General features: G+C 34.5%; 1 protein-coding gene across 10 annotated transcripts in view; it reads right to left on the bottom strand.

Annotated features, from left to right (window-relative positions):
* DMD (dystrophin) overlaps positions 1-17,460 on the bottom strand; it is a 2,236,915-nt gene that overhangs the window by 1,298,426 nt on the left and 921,029 nt on the right. The gene's annotated exons all lie outside the window — the stretch shown is intronic.

The raw sequence follows: 17,460 nt of genomic DNA, 5'->3' as shown, positions 1-17,460 counted from the left end.
ATTAAAAAAAATAAAAACTACTGCCATTATTTTTGCTGCTTCTCAATCAACACTATATAGTATGTCTCTCAAACCTGATTTACATTTATGCTAACAGCTTTTCTACTCTTTTAAGCATGAGGAAAAGAACACAGGCCATTTCAAGAGGCACAGGGATTCAAGAAGGGAAACAAAGCTGAGTCCATGCAGGCAATATACTAGAAGAAATGGAAGAGAGATCTTATTGAAAAAAAAAAAAGGGAGAAGCATTAAAAAGATTACACTAAAATACAGAAAGCCTGATACCTGGTTTTAAAAAAGAAATCAATAGGTGTTTTTGGAAATACAATAGTAACTGCTAAAAAAAAATGGGTTCTAAGTGATCAACCAGAGGAAGTATTTCACAGCATACAGAAGAATGGAAGGACACTATAATCATAAGTGTAAAGATAAGAGACTTGGAGGACAGAATAAGAACATCTCACATGGAAAGTATATAAATATCAGAATGAAAAAAGAGATGGAAGAGAAATAATAATTTAAATAATAAAAAAAACTTTCATGAGCTAAAAATATTACTGATTTACAAAAGTTAAAAATGTTGCTCATGTACTAAGAAGGGTAAAAGAATTAAAAAAAAAAGATACATATTTAGAAACACTGGTAATATCCTAGTGAAAAGTTTGAATTCTGAGGGATAGGGTGGGGGATACTTTACAGAGTTAGAGACAAAGAGGACAATTTAAGTATATGTATAAATTTAAGTGTATGTGTATATACACACACATATATATTTACATATATAAACTTGGACCAACCCTGTATTTCTCAGTGGCAACAATGGAAGTTAGAAGGCAGCGAAAGTTAGAGGACAATGGAAACTAGAAGACAGGGGTCCACAACATATAGAGACTAGTGAAAGAAGAGGAGAGAGGTTCAAGAATGCTATTATTATCCAATGAATCCATCACTTTGACAACAAAACAAAGGCAGTTTTGAAAATTTAAGCATTAAAAGGGTATATACATCTTAATAAATTTTTATGAGAAAATTTTTCAGGTATTTCAACCAAATGAAAAATATAGTAAAGATTTACAAACAGGAGGAAATAAATAAAGAGCACAAAGAGTGATGAACAGTATATTCTGTGAAGTGCTTGATTAAATTCAATGTGATGGTGGTAGTTTAATTGTAATTTGAGTGATAATATGCCTTCTTGAACTGGATGCTATGAGGGGAAAAAAACTGTAGTTAAAGACTAAATTACAAATTTTTTTTTTTATAGGATTTTATCTTGGCTTGAAAAGAATGAGGAGTTTTGAACAAATCATATTGGTGGGGAGAGTAATGTTCTCATTTAATTTTTGTGTAAAACTACAGAATTATAGGTTTAAAATTATTAAAAATGGGAAAATGTCAGAGACAATTATTAATGTGAAAATAAAATGATGAATCCAGACCAGAAAAAAAAAAAAAAAGAGGGAAAGGAAATTTTATCATCAATCTATGGGAGTAAAAAAAATTAGACATCCAGTCTACTTCCTCCTATTAGAACATCAAGACATCACAGATATGAAAAGCTCTCCATCTTCAGGGAAAGAGATTCCATAAATGTCCCTAATAATCCAAAACAGTGCTAACTACTTTTGCTTCATTTCAAACTGTGGTGTTAGAGAAGACATTTGAGAGTTGCTTGGACTACAAGGTTGTCAAACCAATCAGTCCTAAAGAAAATCAACCCTGAATATTCATTGGAAGGACTTATGCTGAAGCTGAAGCTCCAATACCTTTGGCCTGGAAAAGAACCTGATGCTGGGAAAGATTGAAGGTAGGAGGAGAAGGAGACAACAAAGGATGAGAGGGTTTGATGGCATCACTGACTTGATGGACATGAGTTTGAACAAGCTCCAGGAGATAGTGAAGGACAGGGAACCCTGGTGTGCTGCAGTCCATGGAGGCGAAAAGAATCAGACATGACTGAGTGACTGAACAACAACAAGGACCCTCCTGCTGAACAGGGAGCCCACTTTCTTTTATTCTCTTCCACTTATGGAGTGGTCCTAAGAGTCTGCCCTTAACTTCAAAATTATCTGTAGTATATGGAGGGATGCAGTAGTGTTCAATAAGGGTAGTGAATTACAAAAGTACAAACAAAGGACAAGAGCAAATAACAACCATAAATTATGAAAGAAGGAATTTGTACAACTATATGGCTATAAGAATTATTGTAACAATAATGAAGCTGGTTAAACTTCCCCATTAAAAGATGAATACTGTCAGGGTGGTTTAATTAATACTGTCAGGGTGTTCATGAGAATTTTTTTTTTAAAAGGCTCAATAGCATATAATATAACGATACATGATGTTATGTCATGGAAATAATTTACAAAAAGTTAGAGTCGAAATGGTAATGTCAAATGAAATATAGTTCCAGGGCAAATGGGTCCAAGATTAGCATTGTAATAAGTCAGATTTCTTTTTTACCAAAAACAAAAAAATAAACCCAATCATTAATTGTTATGCCCAAATATTCGACTGCATTTTACATAGGGTAAAAATTACTATAAATAAAAGGAGAATGTGATGAAATCACAGCTATAAATGGTAGCTTCCATACAGCTCGTTCAGAATTTTTGGATTAAAAAACCCAAAATCAAACAAATAAAGAGATTTTTTCAATCAAGAACCTATATTTAGTCCATATTTTGTAAAAAATGAAAAACTATATTCTTCTTTTATACTACAAGGACATTAAAAAAGGAAGGAAACTTTTAAAAGTTCCACAAAGGAAGCTTTAAAAGGATAAAAATAGAGATTTTACAGGACATCTCCTCTTATAACAATCCAGAAATATAGAGAAATGATAGAATAAATTTTGGTTTATATCCTAAGGCTATGGATGTATCAGATACCCATATATTGACTAGAAAAATGTCCATGAAAGATATTGTTATATTTAAAAATCATACACAGACTGGGGGGTATTTTTATAAAGAAGGAAAGCATATCTATTTATACTACTGTGGTTAAGAAGCATAGAATACAGTATGAACAATAACACTAAATTGTATACATTTCTTACTTCAGAGGGAGTGAAATTGGCAGGAGGGAGAAATGAAAAATACTAATATTTTTTAATATCCTTTTATATTGATTGAACTGTTAAACTAATATTGTATTGCATTTGAAATAACTTTGAACTAGTGTTTAATAGTAAAAGCAAAAAGAGGTTGTAGTGGTAAATAAAATCTATATGCAATCTGTTTATGACTATGGTCCCTTCTAATAAGCTTGACCATATAACAGGTTTTGAATAACATTTTTTCAATTTAATCAAAACTGTAGGAAAGCATATAATACTATCAAATGACTGAACTGTATGGAAACACCGACTAAGATAAAATGCCTAAGAAAGCAGGATGAATGCATTTTGAGAGAATTTCACATTATCACCTAAGACAACATTAATGGTCTTCACTGAACACCTAATTGACTGAAGGGGCCTTGAAATGACTGGCAGCCGAATCTGCACATGGAGAAAAGACAATTATTTTTAGGTGCTTGAGGTTCCTAAAGATGAATGAAGAACCTTAAGATAAACAGAAAACTGTGCTCCTATATAAGATCTAATTTTGCTGATCTTGAGTTCAATTTCAAACAACTAATTAAAATTGAAATAACCAATGAGAAAAATACTTGAGACAAAGCAGATACTTAGTAACATCAGAATTACGGCAGATTTTTTTTTTTTTTTTTTTTTGCAAATTTGAAATGCCTTCCTCAATGCTTCCCATGCATTCTAAATTGCTTTTGTTAAGTTAAAAAGGTTTCCTATTTCTTTGGCCAGACTTATGACACTGTGCACTTGTGTTAAATCACTTCAGTCATGTCTGACTCTTTGCAACACTATGGACCATAGCCCACCAGGCTCCTCTGTCCATGGGAATTTTCCAGGCAAGAATACTGGAGTGGGTTGCCATGCCCTCCTCCAGGGGATCTTCCTCACCAAGGGATCAAAGCCACGTCTCCTGTGGCTCCGGAATTGCAGGTGGACTCTTTACTGTTGAGTCCCAGGGAAGCCCAACTTATGAGACTACCTTTATATAAATGCCCTTAATCTGAAAAGGCACTATTACCTTGAGATATAATAATACTATTTACAAAATTATATGACCTGATTCCAAATTACTTAAGTTTGATAATTATCCCACATTCTATTCCTATTTTAAATATTGCCAATTACTTTGTGTATCTGTAATAAAAACTGGGGGGTTACAAAATAGAACTTTTTGAACTTGACTGAAAGTTGGAGAGTAAACTATAAAAATTACCATCTTAATGAATTAAGTAGGCATTTTTTAAAAGGCAGAACATATTTTACAAAGCAAACACATGTGCAAATATTTATAATATATGCACATATATCTATACATATACATGGAAATATATATATATAGTTATATGTATACTGCACATGCACACAGCATAGATAATAGATATCTAGATAACGTATAAATTAGCTGGCAATGGCATTTTATGATTTAGGAAGCTAATATGTCATATGCCACTATTTGTTAAACAATTTTACATTTAGTTGATGAGAGATTAATCATTTTTAACTTAAGTTTACTTGTGAATAAATTGCTAAAACAATTAAATTATCCAGGCTTAGTATAAATCATATAATATTAAATACAAATAATATATCATTCACTCTCCCTCATTTATGTTGCCCCATACTAAAGAGTTTATCAAGGCAATGTCTCCCTATATCACTCTCTACAGGCCCTTTTTTTGACTCACTTTCAAGCTGTAGTTATTATTTCATATTTTTGTCAATTATTCCTTTTCCTTTTCTGTCTGGTTTCTACTCAGGGCAGAAAAGCAAGGTAATACACTCTACAATCAGTGAAATTAAAAAACTTTCTGAAAAGAACCTGAATAGTCCTCTCATAAGGAAGAAACACAAGCTGGAATCATGATTGCCGGGAGAAATATCAATAACCTCAGATATGCAGATGACACCACCCTTATGGCAGAAAGTGAAGAGGAACTCAAAAGCCTCTTGAAGAAAGTGAAAGTAGAGAGTGAAAAAGTTGGCTTGAAGCTCAACATTCAGAAAACGAAGATCATGGCATCTGGTCCCACCACTTCATGGGAAATAGATGGGGAAACAGTGGAAACAGTGTCAGACTTTATTTTGAGGGGCTCCAAAATCACTGAAGATGGTGACTGCAGCCATGAAATTAAAAGACACTTACTCCTTGGAAGGAAAGTTATGACCAACCTAGATAGCATATTCAAAAGCAGAGACATTACTTTGCCAACAAAGGTCCGTCTAGTCAAGGCTATGGTTTTTCCAGTGGTCAGTATGGATGTGAGAGTTGGACTGTGAAGAAGGCTGAGTGCCGAAGAATTGATGCCTTTGAACTGTGGTGCTGGAGAAGGCTCCTGAGAGTCCCTTGGACTGCAAGGAGATCCAACCAGTCCATTCTGAAGGAGATCAGCCCTGGGATTTCTTTGGAAGGAGTGATGCTAAAGCTGAAACTGCAGTACTTTGGCCACCTCATGTGAAGAGTTGACTCATTGGAAAAGACTCTGATGCTAGGAGGGATTGGGGCAGGAGGAGAAGGGGACGACAGAGGATGAGATGGCTGGATGGCATCACTGACTCGATGGACGTGAGTCTGGGTGAACTCTGGGAGTTGGTGATGGACAGGGAGGCCTGGCGTGCTGCGATTCATGGGGTCTCAAAGAGCTGGACATGACTGAGCAACAGAACTGAACTGAAGGAAATATAGGGAAGCTGTGGATTTCATGAACTTTATCAAATTAATATAGAAAATCCAGAGGGCTTTTGTTCTACTCTTTTTCTGATTCTTGGCTGTGTTCTAGGTAAACCATATGGCTGTCCATCTGACCTCTGTAAAAATTAGGTGCTGCTGTATGTATAGAAACTATTATGTTTAATGTTATTTTTCTAAAACAATATACTTTGCCAAGTCATAAATCACTTTGTAAAAAATGATAGTCACTGAACGAAACCATTTTTTTTTTTCCCCTTACCAAAGACTATGCTCAATTCTTAGGGTTTTGTGAGTTTAATGACACCTTGGGTTTAATGTGCTTCACCTTGCAATCAAGATAGTTTTTCCTGAAATAACTTGTTCTCTCTCAGTGTTCCAGAAAATAATTATCATTGTATTTTCCCATAGCAAGAATCCTAATATAAAATTGAACTGTTCTGCCAGCACATTTTCAAGCTTTAACTCTAAGAAACCATATTCACACAATCACATTTAAATTCGTTTTAGATCATATACTTTAAGAGGATAATTAACTGAAGTCTTAACATACCTTCTATTTCTTAAAACCCTTTCTAAGAGAGCAACTGCAATAAAGTGTTAACTGCAATAAAGTGTTTTGCCAAATTAAAAAAAAAAACACTAATTTTTTGCTCCTCCAAACTTTTAAGAATATTGATTTAATTTTCTGACTTTTTGTATCCAAATCAAATTTTTAAGTATAAGACTTAACTAAAATCAGGAATATAAAGACATTCTGCAAATTACAAACATCTCTGTTATGGCTCTTTATTTGGAAATGAAGACTATAAGAGAAGTGCGTGTAAGGAGGCAAAATTAGTGTATCTCTTAGAATTAGTATCTTCATGGTTTCAGTTTTCAATTTTGATGAAGCACAGGAAAGGTAACATTTCTGTGGTAAAGCAAATGGCGCTCTTACGGGATCTACATATATTTGAAACAAAAGAAGGATTTAAAGCCAGAGAATGAACATATTTATAAAAAAGTGTTAATACTGTTTTGGTACTGGTGGCTCAGACGGTAAAGAATCTGTCTGCAATGCCAGAGACTTGGGTTCTATCTCTGGGTCAGGGAGATCCCCTGAAGAAGGGAATGGCTACCCACTTCAGTATTCTTGCCTGGGAAATACCATGGACAGAGGAGCCTGGTCAGCTACAGTCCATAGGGTTGCAAAGAGTCAGACACGACTGAGCAACTAATATTTTCATATTTATTACATGTCAGTGCACATATTAAAAATATGTAAGGTGATATATTGGAGAAGGAAATGGCAACCCATTCCAGTATTCTTGCCTGGAGAACCCCATGGATAGAAGAGCCTGGTGGGCTACAGTCCATGGGGCTGCAAAGAGTTGGACACGACTGAGTGACTTGACTTCACTTCAAGGTGATATATTGCAATACCCTAACTACACTCTTTTCGCATATTTGTCCTTGAACTTGTTTCTCACATACAACAAAAGAAATTTCAGAATCTCATTCCAGGAGATAATGCTTGTGGGCCAATATTCATTGCCTAGAAGGTCATAAAATGGGAGACAGTCACTGATTTTTAGAGCTTTACTTTCCTCATTCTCAAAACTTCAAGCAACCAACAGAAACTTGGCTCTTCATGTGAATAAGTTTCTCCAAATTGATGGTTGCCAGCCTTTGTATTTCATGGGTCAATAAAATACTAACAAAAATGTCAGGGAACCTCACAAAGTTCTCACCTTTATTTGCATAGTAAATAAAACATTGTAATAAAAGAAAAAAGAAAAAAATAAAGATGAAAGAAAGGGCATTTTAATATTGCCTCCTCTCATGACAAACTGTAGAAAGCTATACTTTCAGAACAATCATTGTACAAATTTAGTTCTATTAAAAGTGCAACACCTTTGCTCTTATTTTTTTCCCTTTTATATGGACCAATTGAAAACATTCAGATGCTAGGAGACTGAGGCAGCACCTCCATAAGAATGTAGAATGAATAATTCTGAACTAGATGGAATTCCACAAGAAGATGTTATCTATCCATCTATCTATTCACTCACCATATTTTTATTGCACACCTACTCTGTTGTAGAGTCTCTATGTTGGGGAAATGGTATTTAGTAAGAAAGAGAGTCTTTCCCCTCGTGGAGCCTACATTCTAATGGTAGAAACAGATAATAAACAAATAAGCAAACAACATATTTTCAAATTGTGGTAAGTGCTATAAAGGAAACAATCGGGCTAATGTTGGAGAACATGATGGAAGGGATGAAGGGAATGCTATAAATTTATCACACAGGATGCTGAAGGATGCATTTGTTCTACATCCTGAAAGATGACAGGAGACCATCAGGCAAAGATCCAGAAAGTCCCAAGAAAAAGGAAAGTACAATTGCAAAGTCTGAAGTGGAAGGCATTTGGGAAAGTTTGAAGAAGAGGTCTTTGTGGCAGTACATTAACTAGGCTGTTGTCCACTAGGGAAGCAGATATATGAAAGGGTCGAGATCTCTCAAAATAATTTTCCATTCAGGAAGTAGTGAAGTGTATTCATATATGCAGGTAAAAAAATAGAGTGTGAACGATTTTATTCATATGTTTCATGTGTATTTGTGATAGTCTTGATACTAATCACAGTACAGAATTTGAATTTTGTACAGATCAAAAAGGGAGTCATAAGCATTATAGATTACTATACTTCTTAAATAATTCATTTATTTTTATTTTGCCACTCAGACATTCTGTTAGATACAAATGTAGTAACTATTATGGAAAACTAGTTGCATAGATCTCCTGGAAAACTTTGCAACTGATTGATCTTGGCAATAAGGTCCATGTACTGCTATCCATCTAATAATGCCTGTAAGTTATGAATTAATCTAAACATATTAAATTTGCACAGATAAGTACTCTTGTTTTTCATTTTAGCCATGCACCTTTTATCCATGGATTCATCAACATGACATGCACACACTGTTTATATTTAAAATGGAGAACCAACTAGGATCTACTGTACAGCACAGGGAATTCTGCTCAATATTATGTAATAACATGAATGGGAAAAAAAAAACTTTGAAAAAGTATAGATACAGGTATATCTCTCATTGTATCATTTGGCTCTACACCTGAAATTATTACAACATTGTTAATTAACTATACTCCAATAAGAAATAAAAAGTTAAACTGTTGATGATTATAATATATGATACTAAATTTAAGAATGCAATCAGCTTAAACTTTCATTTAGTTCTCTATTAGTTATTAGCTATTGAGCATTACACTCAGAGATTAAAGAAATAAAAGGGTAGAGAGTATTGAATTTTTAAACAAAATTATGTTGGAAGTGAAGTCTCTGTGAATAAGTGCATTTGTATTAATAAGACTAAAACTGAATTTCAAACACACTTTAAGTTTCAAAAGCCAGTGGCTCATAACAAAAAGGCTGAGCAAATCTGAAGACAATATAACCTTATTTAAAAAATTATTTCATGAAAATCAAAGTTAGGAAAACCATACACTTGAATTATTTTTTTCATCTGTTCTAAGAATCTGTTCATTACAATGAGAGTCTTAAGTAATCACCAAAGAATCAGAATGATTCACAGATGGTGTGAATAATTTAATTATTTTAACCAGTTGTTCCAGGCATGCTCAGAAGGGTATTGCCAACCCCACTGCAGAAGCCATCTGAGCTCCCTTCCAGCTGGTGTTCCATATTTTGAAAGCAAATTTAGACTGGAGAAAATTACACTTTTTATTGTTATGTTCCAAACGGAGGTCAAATTGCTGTGTATACATTCTTGTACTTTTTCTCTCTTCATTGTATGAATTATACTTATCAAGTATCATATCTTCTGTATAACTGCTCTGGATTCACCAATGTTCTCTCATGTTTTGTGTTGTCTGGCACATAGGAGGCACTGGATAAATGTTTACTGAATTAAAGAAATACCAATTCAATGTATCCACAATAAAATGTAAGTTTCTTTATAGACTCCTTGTAAGTGTGTGGAATTCCAATTTCCCTGCACCCTTAGCATTTTAGGAGGTTCTCATTAAAAAACAAATATAAAAGGAAGAAACCAATATCATAGAACAATACCTCATCTAAAAAAAAGACAACATCAACAAATCTTTGTGTTAATTTAATAACTATTTTGATGTGGGAATCCTTGTTTTAAATTTTATAAGAACTCAGAAAAGTTGCTTTAGAAATTTTAGTCTGTTGAGGTTGTTATCAGGATTAGAGATACTTTTTGTAAAACTCTAGTCTTGGTGTGCCTCAGCTGGCCTCAGAAAATCTGCTATTGCACAACAAAATAACTGATATTCATACTTATTCCCATTACATTAATAAGAGCTAAGATTTGCTTAATGTTTTCATTCAAAATTATAAGTAATAAACTGCTCCACAATAGTTATATCAAATGTAATCATGTTTCAAACACTGTCATTTCAAGAAAAAATGATATTAATTTTAGTAAAATAAGGTATACAATGAGGTATATTTATTCTAATTTTCTAATAAAATCACATAATAAAGCTATATATACCAGTAAATCATCAGACTCAATTTTATATTTAAAATTTATGATAAATCTATCATTATTAAGACATTTACCATCAATAATATCTCCTGAAGACTGTGCTAAATTTCCACTTAATAGAAAAATTTGATACAGTATATTACTATAAGAAAGGGAATGTTATTTTAAAGTTTATGTATATATTTGACACCAAATTGAATTGTGATTATATTACTTTACTGAAACTCTAATTTAGAAGATGAATAGCATATAAAATTATGTACCTACCATAGCTATAACCTAACTATGCAATAAGTGTGCATATTAATATAAGCCATGAGTCTAGCTTAACACATTTATATTAATATTTTTAATTTATTGTGTTATTTAAAGTCTATCACTTGAGGTAATATTTCTGAGGTACTATTTTATATAAATCTTAGTCACAGAACAGTGAATTTGTTTAAACTTACAAGAATATTAACTTGCAACTGACATCTTATTTCATATACAGTAATGGCCTTGGCCTGGAGAGAGCTAGAAACAACAAAGTCCTATGTTAATGTAGTGGCTTACTTTCCTTGGGCAATTCTACTAGTGTTCTTAAGCCTCAGTTTCTTGTTTGGATTATTTGGATAGCTTATACATTTCTTTTTTTTCTCTACTTCAAAAATTTTATACACTATTTTTATCAGGTTAGTGGTTACTCTAAAATTATTAACATGCACAATGAATTTTGCATGGTCTCTTTCTGAGCATTAAGAGGACCTTACAATGATTTGATTCATCAATAAAGCATTCATTCATTCAACAAATATATATTATGTACCTACCACTTGCTAGTCATTACTTTTTTGGGGAATTTTTTTTTAAACTGGAGGATAATTGCTTTACAATGTTGAGTTAGTTTCTGTTGTACAACAGTGTGAATCAGCTATAAGTGTATATATATTCCCTCTCTTTTGAATGTACCTCCCACCCCACCCCCACCCTGGCTAGTCTCTACTTTTGGTTCTGAGGACAAAGAAACAAAAGGAAAAAAAAAAAGAAGGAAATTCCTTCATTTTTGGAGCTACCATCCTATGAAGAGAGATGGATATAAAAAGTGAAAATATTTATAACTTTTCTGGTAGTACATTTTACGGAGAACAGTCAATGGGGAAGGGGTCGATGAAATGCATCACTGAGAACACTTTTGAGCAAAGACTTGAAGGCAGAGGGAGGGGACCGTATAGATATCTGGGGGATCAGAGTCTTAGGCTCAGGGAACACACAGTGCAAAGGGGGTATGCCGGTATGTTCAAGGAAGAGTGAAGAGGTCAAAGTAGGTTGAGCATAGGAATAGAGGTCAAATGCTAAGAGATAACTCTGGAGAGCTAATAGGGGGCAAGATCATCAATCCAGTAAAACTCATGTAAGGATTTTGGATTTTATACTAAAATAGATGAGAATCCATCAGGGCATTTTCATCAGAAAAAGCTTACCTGATTTATATTTTCAAGTGATATCTCTGTTTATTGTGTTTAAAATAGGTAAAGGAAAGTGAGGTTAGATTTTTTTTTTACCCAAAACTTTGAAAGGGTTATGTTGCCACTATAGATCAGGGGAAAAGAGTGGTCTATTTATAAAAATGTGGTCATGAAATTATAACCTTGCACTAAAGTCATGGGATTGGATGAATAAAAGCAACACAAGGGAGTATAGATGGAAAATGTCCAAAGACTGAGCACTCAGATAATTCAACATGACAGAAGAGAAAGAACATCCTGAAAAGTAGGAGGTAAACAAGAAATTTCCTTCCATATTTTGTGTCATTGATGTCCAGTATTTTAGTCCAATTCTGTACTTTAGACAATTGTATATACAGCAACTATTTCTTCAGGTTTTTATATTGGTTTGACATTTTCCTTGCTCATCATTCTTCCTTGCATCATGAATCATCCATCTAGGGTCATTCTCCTTCCAGTTAAAAACCAACCCTGAGGTGCATACATGCTGTGGAATATTATATAGGCTTTAAAAATGTTTCCAGAATTTCTTTTTACTAACATAGGAAAAGACATATAATGTTTAGTGAAAATTCAGGATATAAAATTATTTCAGCATGATGTATAGATTTGATAACTGAATAAACATTAACAGTGACTAATTCTAAAAACAAAAACAGAAAAAGAAAAAACCTGAGGACCCTTCAGTAAGACTCTCCCATTGGCTATCTCTCAGCTTTTGTTTGTCTGAAAAGATCTTTATTCCAATGTTACTCTCAAAAGAAAAAGTTACTATGATTATACAAATTCTAGGTTTTTCTTTCATCATTTTTAAAAACATCATTCTATCACCTTCTGGCTTTTATAATTGATCCAAAATCAGCTGTCATTACATGTGGCATTACTTTCCAGGTAATCTATCTATTCTGCTGCCTTTAAAGTTCTCTCCTTGGCTTTGGAATTTATCAGTTTCACTATGATAACATGCTGCTACTGCTGCTTCTGCTACTAAGTCACTTCAGTCGTGTTCGACTCTGTGCAACACCAGACGGCAGCCCACCAGGCTCCCCCATCCCTGGGACTCTCCAGGCAGGAACACTGGAGTGGGTTGCCATTTCCTTCTCCAATGCATGAAAGTGAAAAGTGAAAGTGAAGTCGCTCAATCGTGTCCGACTCCTAGCGACCCCATGGACTGCAGCCCATCAGGCTCCTCCGTCCATGGGATTTTCCAGGCAAGAGTGCTGGAGTGGGGTGCCATTGCCTTCTGCATGATAACATACAGTTATATTTAATTTTCCCACTTGCTTTTCCCAATGCAATGATTCTTTATTGGAGTATAATTGCTTTACAGTGTTGTGTTAGTTTCTGCTATACAATGAATTGAATCAGCAATATGAATACATATATCCCCTCCCTCTTTAATCTCCCTTCTACCCCACTGCCCTGATCCTGCCCCTCTAGGTCAATATAGACCATTGAGTTGAGCTCCCTGTGCTACATAGCAGCTTCCCACTCTCTGTTTCGTACAGAGTAGTCTATATATGTCAATCCTACTCTCCCAATTGGTCTCACCCCCCTGTTCACCCTATGTGCCCACATGTCCATTCTCTAAGTCTGCATCTCTATTCCTACCCTGAAAACAGGCTCATCTGTACCATCTGTCTAGATTCCATATATATATATATATATATATATATATATATATATGTATATGTATATATATGTATATATATGTGTATATATGTGTATATATATATAATATTTGTTTTTCTCTTTCTGACTTACTTCACTCTGTGTGAGAGCCCCTAGGTTATACAGACTGAAATGATAAATAACTCTAGGACATAGAGTCCATCCATATCACTACAGATGACCCAGTACAGATGGCCAAAAATCATATGAAAAGATGCCAAACATTGCTCATTATTAGAGAAATGCAAATCAAAACTACAATGAGATATCATCTCACACCAGTCAGAATGGCCATCATCAGAAAGTCTACAAACAATAAATGCCAAAGAGGCTGTGGAGAAAAGAGAATCCTCCTACTTTTTGGTGGGAATTTAAATTGATACAACCACAATGGAGAACAGTATAGAGGTCCCTTAAAAAACTAAAAATAGAACTACCACATGACCCACCAATTCCACTCCTGGGCATATACCTGGAGAAAATCATAATTCAAAAAGATATAAGCACCCCATGTTCACTGCTTCACTATTTACAATGGCCAGGACATGGAAGCAGCCTAGATGTCCATTGACAGATGAATCGATAAAGATGAGGTACATATATACAATGAAATATTACTCAGCCATAAAACAGAACAAAATTGGGTCATTTCACTATTTGATATTTACTTACTTTCAATCTGACTCTAGGAACTTGCAATACTTTTGGAAAATCCTAAACAATTATCACATCAAAACCTTTTTACACTTTTGCTCCATTCTTTCCTTCTATATTTGAACTTCTCACTCTCTACCTGTCTTATCTTCTGTCTTTAAGAGTTGGATTCCACTGCTTTTTACATCATGTGAATTGTCATTTTAATTCTACACACATATTCTTAGAACTTTATGGGAGTTATTTAAAGTCTAGATTTAAGCAGTATCGTATTAGAATGTATCAAATTAGAATGTGTTTGTGCTTGCTCCTGTTAGGTACATAGGACACTACCAACTCAGAGCAACTTACATTTTGGCTTTTGGTTTGTCAGGACACCTAGCTGTGTGAAATCTGGACACCAACACTTGTATATATTGTCCATAAAACTAGTGACATTAATACAAATATTTTAGAGCTTCAACATTTTTGGTGGTTGATTCTCTCTCTTAATTCTATAAGAAAGCAGTTATTAACTTCATCCTGAGGCTCCAATATTCAGTCCAAGTTGTATAGGTAATGAGAGGCACAGAATAAAATCTTACATCTTCTTTTTCCAAGCATAAGAGGTATTACACAGTATCAGTTCTTCTAACATGAGTGGAATCCACTTTATAAACAGTAGCCCAGTGTTTATTTTGCAACAGTAATACAATAGTAATTTGAAGATTCTTTTTTTTTTTTTTTTTTTACTGATCATCAGAATCTTCAATTAAATAAGCCATTCCTGTTCATGTATGTATGTACCCTGTCTCTTTTTAAATGTATTTTATATTCTCTATGCTTCCATAGATTTATTTTAATACACTCTGGTTGGGGCACCAATGTAGTTATTCAATTTGTGGTCTCATGTCTTAAGATCTGGAAATTTTAGCCATTTTTCCTAAACTGTTGTCTCCTACATATTCTCTGTGTCATTGCCTTTTGTAATTAGACATAAAGCTTATTCTATTCCCTCAATCATTTTCATATTTTCAATCTTCATGTGGTATCATTTTACCATAATGACTAATTTTATCTTCATGTTTGTTTAATCAGGTGTTCAAAATACATATTGTTATTTTTTATTTCAATGACTAACTTTTTGTTTCTAGAAGTTTTATTCAATGTGTTATTAGCATAAAACTCTGAAGGTGTTTTCATAAGTGTTTATTTTATTCCTTGATCTCTATTTTATTTTCAACATATTTACTTAAGAGCATGCAATAGTTTTCTATTAAGTTCACGAAATATTCATTCTCTTGATTGTGTGAGATGACTCAACATCAAAATATATTATATCTTCATGTGAGTTCTGAAGTCTGTTGTGAAGCCATCTTCAGTATCCATGTCTCTGTGGGGTTCTCCCAAAGAGTGATTTATTGTATGACTATGTGAGAAGACTCTAAGGATTTCAACAGCCTGGAGAAAATTTCATGTTAACTTCTCAGTTGAGGAGTTTAGAGGCCTGTGGTTAGTGTATAAATTCAGATCCCCACACTCAGTATTCACTTTCCCAGATTTTCTTCCTCCACTCAAGAGTCCTCACCAGATGAATTGGCCTTGAGAGTCGTATTTGTCTATTTCCCCTTTACTTGTCAAGGGAAGCCCTTGAAGATTCAACATTTAGGCAGGGTTTTCATTACATCTCTAGTAGATACTGTATAAGGTTATATGTTGTCTACTAAAAGCCTTTAAACCTTTTTCGAAACCATGAGGCCCTCAATCCAGGCTCAGTAACACGAGATGATGTGCACAATTATGACAACTAGGGAGAATGGAGGTTCCATCACATATTTTGAGCTCAGCTATGTGTTTAAGTTGCTTTCAGATTAAATTTTATCCAGAATTTTCATATGTTTGAAGTGAGGGGTGAGGGAATCAATCAGTCTGCCATCTTACTGGAAATTGAATCTAGCTTAACATACTCTCTAGAGAAACCTATATGCAGGTCAGGAAGCAACAGTTAGAACTGGGCATGGAACAACAGACTGGTTCCAAATAGGAAAAGGAGTACGTCAAGGCTGTATATTGTCACCCTGCTTATTTAACTTATATGCAGAGTACATCATGAGAAATGCTGGACTGGAAGAAACACAAGCTGGAATCAAGATTGCCGGGAGAAATATCAATAACCTCAGATATGCAGATGACACCACCCTTATGGCAGAAAGTGAAGAGGAACTAAAAAGCCTCTTGATGAAAATGAAGGTGGAGAGTGAAAAAGTTGGCTTAAACTCAACATTCAGAAAACGAAGATCATGGCATCTGGTCCCATCACTTCATGGGAAATAGATGGGGAAACAGTGGAAACAGTGTCAGACTTTATTTTGAGGGGCTCCAAAATCACTGCAGATGGTGACTGCAGCCATGAAATTAAAAGACGCTTATTCCTTGGAAGAAAAGTTACGACCAACCTAGATAGCATATTCAAAAGCAGAGACATTACTTTGCCAACAAAGGTCCATCTAGTCAAGGCTATGGTTTTTCCTGTGGTCATGTATGGATGTGAGAGTTGGACTGGGAAGAAGGCTGAGCACCGAAGAATTGATGCTTCTGAACTGTGGTTTTGGAGAAGACTCTTGAGAGTCCCTTGGACTGCAAGGAGATCCATCCAGTCCATCCTAAAGGAGATCAGCCCTGGGATTTCTTTGGAAGGAATGATGCTAAAGCTGAAACTCCAGTACTTTGGCCACCTCATGCGAAGAGTTGACTCATTGGAAAAGACTCTGATGCTGGGAGGGATTGGGGCAGGAGGAGGATGAGATGGCTGGATGGTATCACCGACTCAATGGATGTGAGTTTGAGTGGACTTTGAGAGATGGTGATGGACAGGGAGGCCTGGCGTGCTGTGATTCATGGGGTCGCAAAGAGTCGGACACGACTGAGTGACTGAACTGAAACTAACATACTCTATTTACTAAACAACCATTAAGCTGATTGTCTTACATAAACTAAAGACCAGAAAAAATTATTATAGAAATGGCAATGACTATTATGATCATAGCAGTCTAGACAAACATAGAATCTTGAGTGATCTATTTTTTCTTAACTCATGTGATGTTAATTAAAAAATTGCAGCTCAGAGAAGGAAAATTTTATAAGCAGCTACCTCCTGGTCCACTTCCCTTAGCAACCAGTATTCCTCTTTTATACTCACAACTCTGTTTACTAAAGAGCACTCTGTCTCTAAATATGAAAATTATTTATATTACCAATATTCCCAAGGATATTGCATTGGCAGCTGATGATCTTTGTTTTGATTTAAAGGCAAAGAAAAAAATCTATGTAGCAATTATGCAAAAAGTT

The sequence above is a fragment of the Bos taurus genome, chromosome X (genome assembly GCF_002263795.3).
Source record: "Bos taurus isolate L1 Dominette 01449 registration number 42190680 breed Hereford chromosome X, ARS-UCD2.0, whole genome shotgun sequence".
In the NCBI taxonomy this organism is placed as follows: domain Eukaryota; kingdom Metazoa; phylum Chordata; class Mammalia; order Artiodactyla; family Bovidae; genus Bos; species Bos taurus.
Note: the sequence above shows the minus strand (reverse complement) of the source record. Positions and strands in the feature narration are given on the sequence as shown.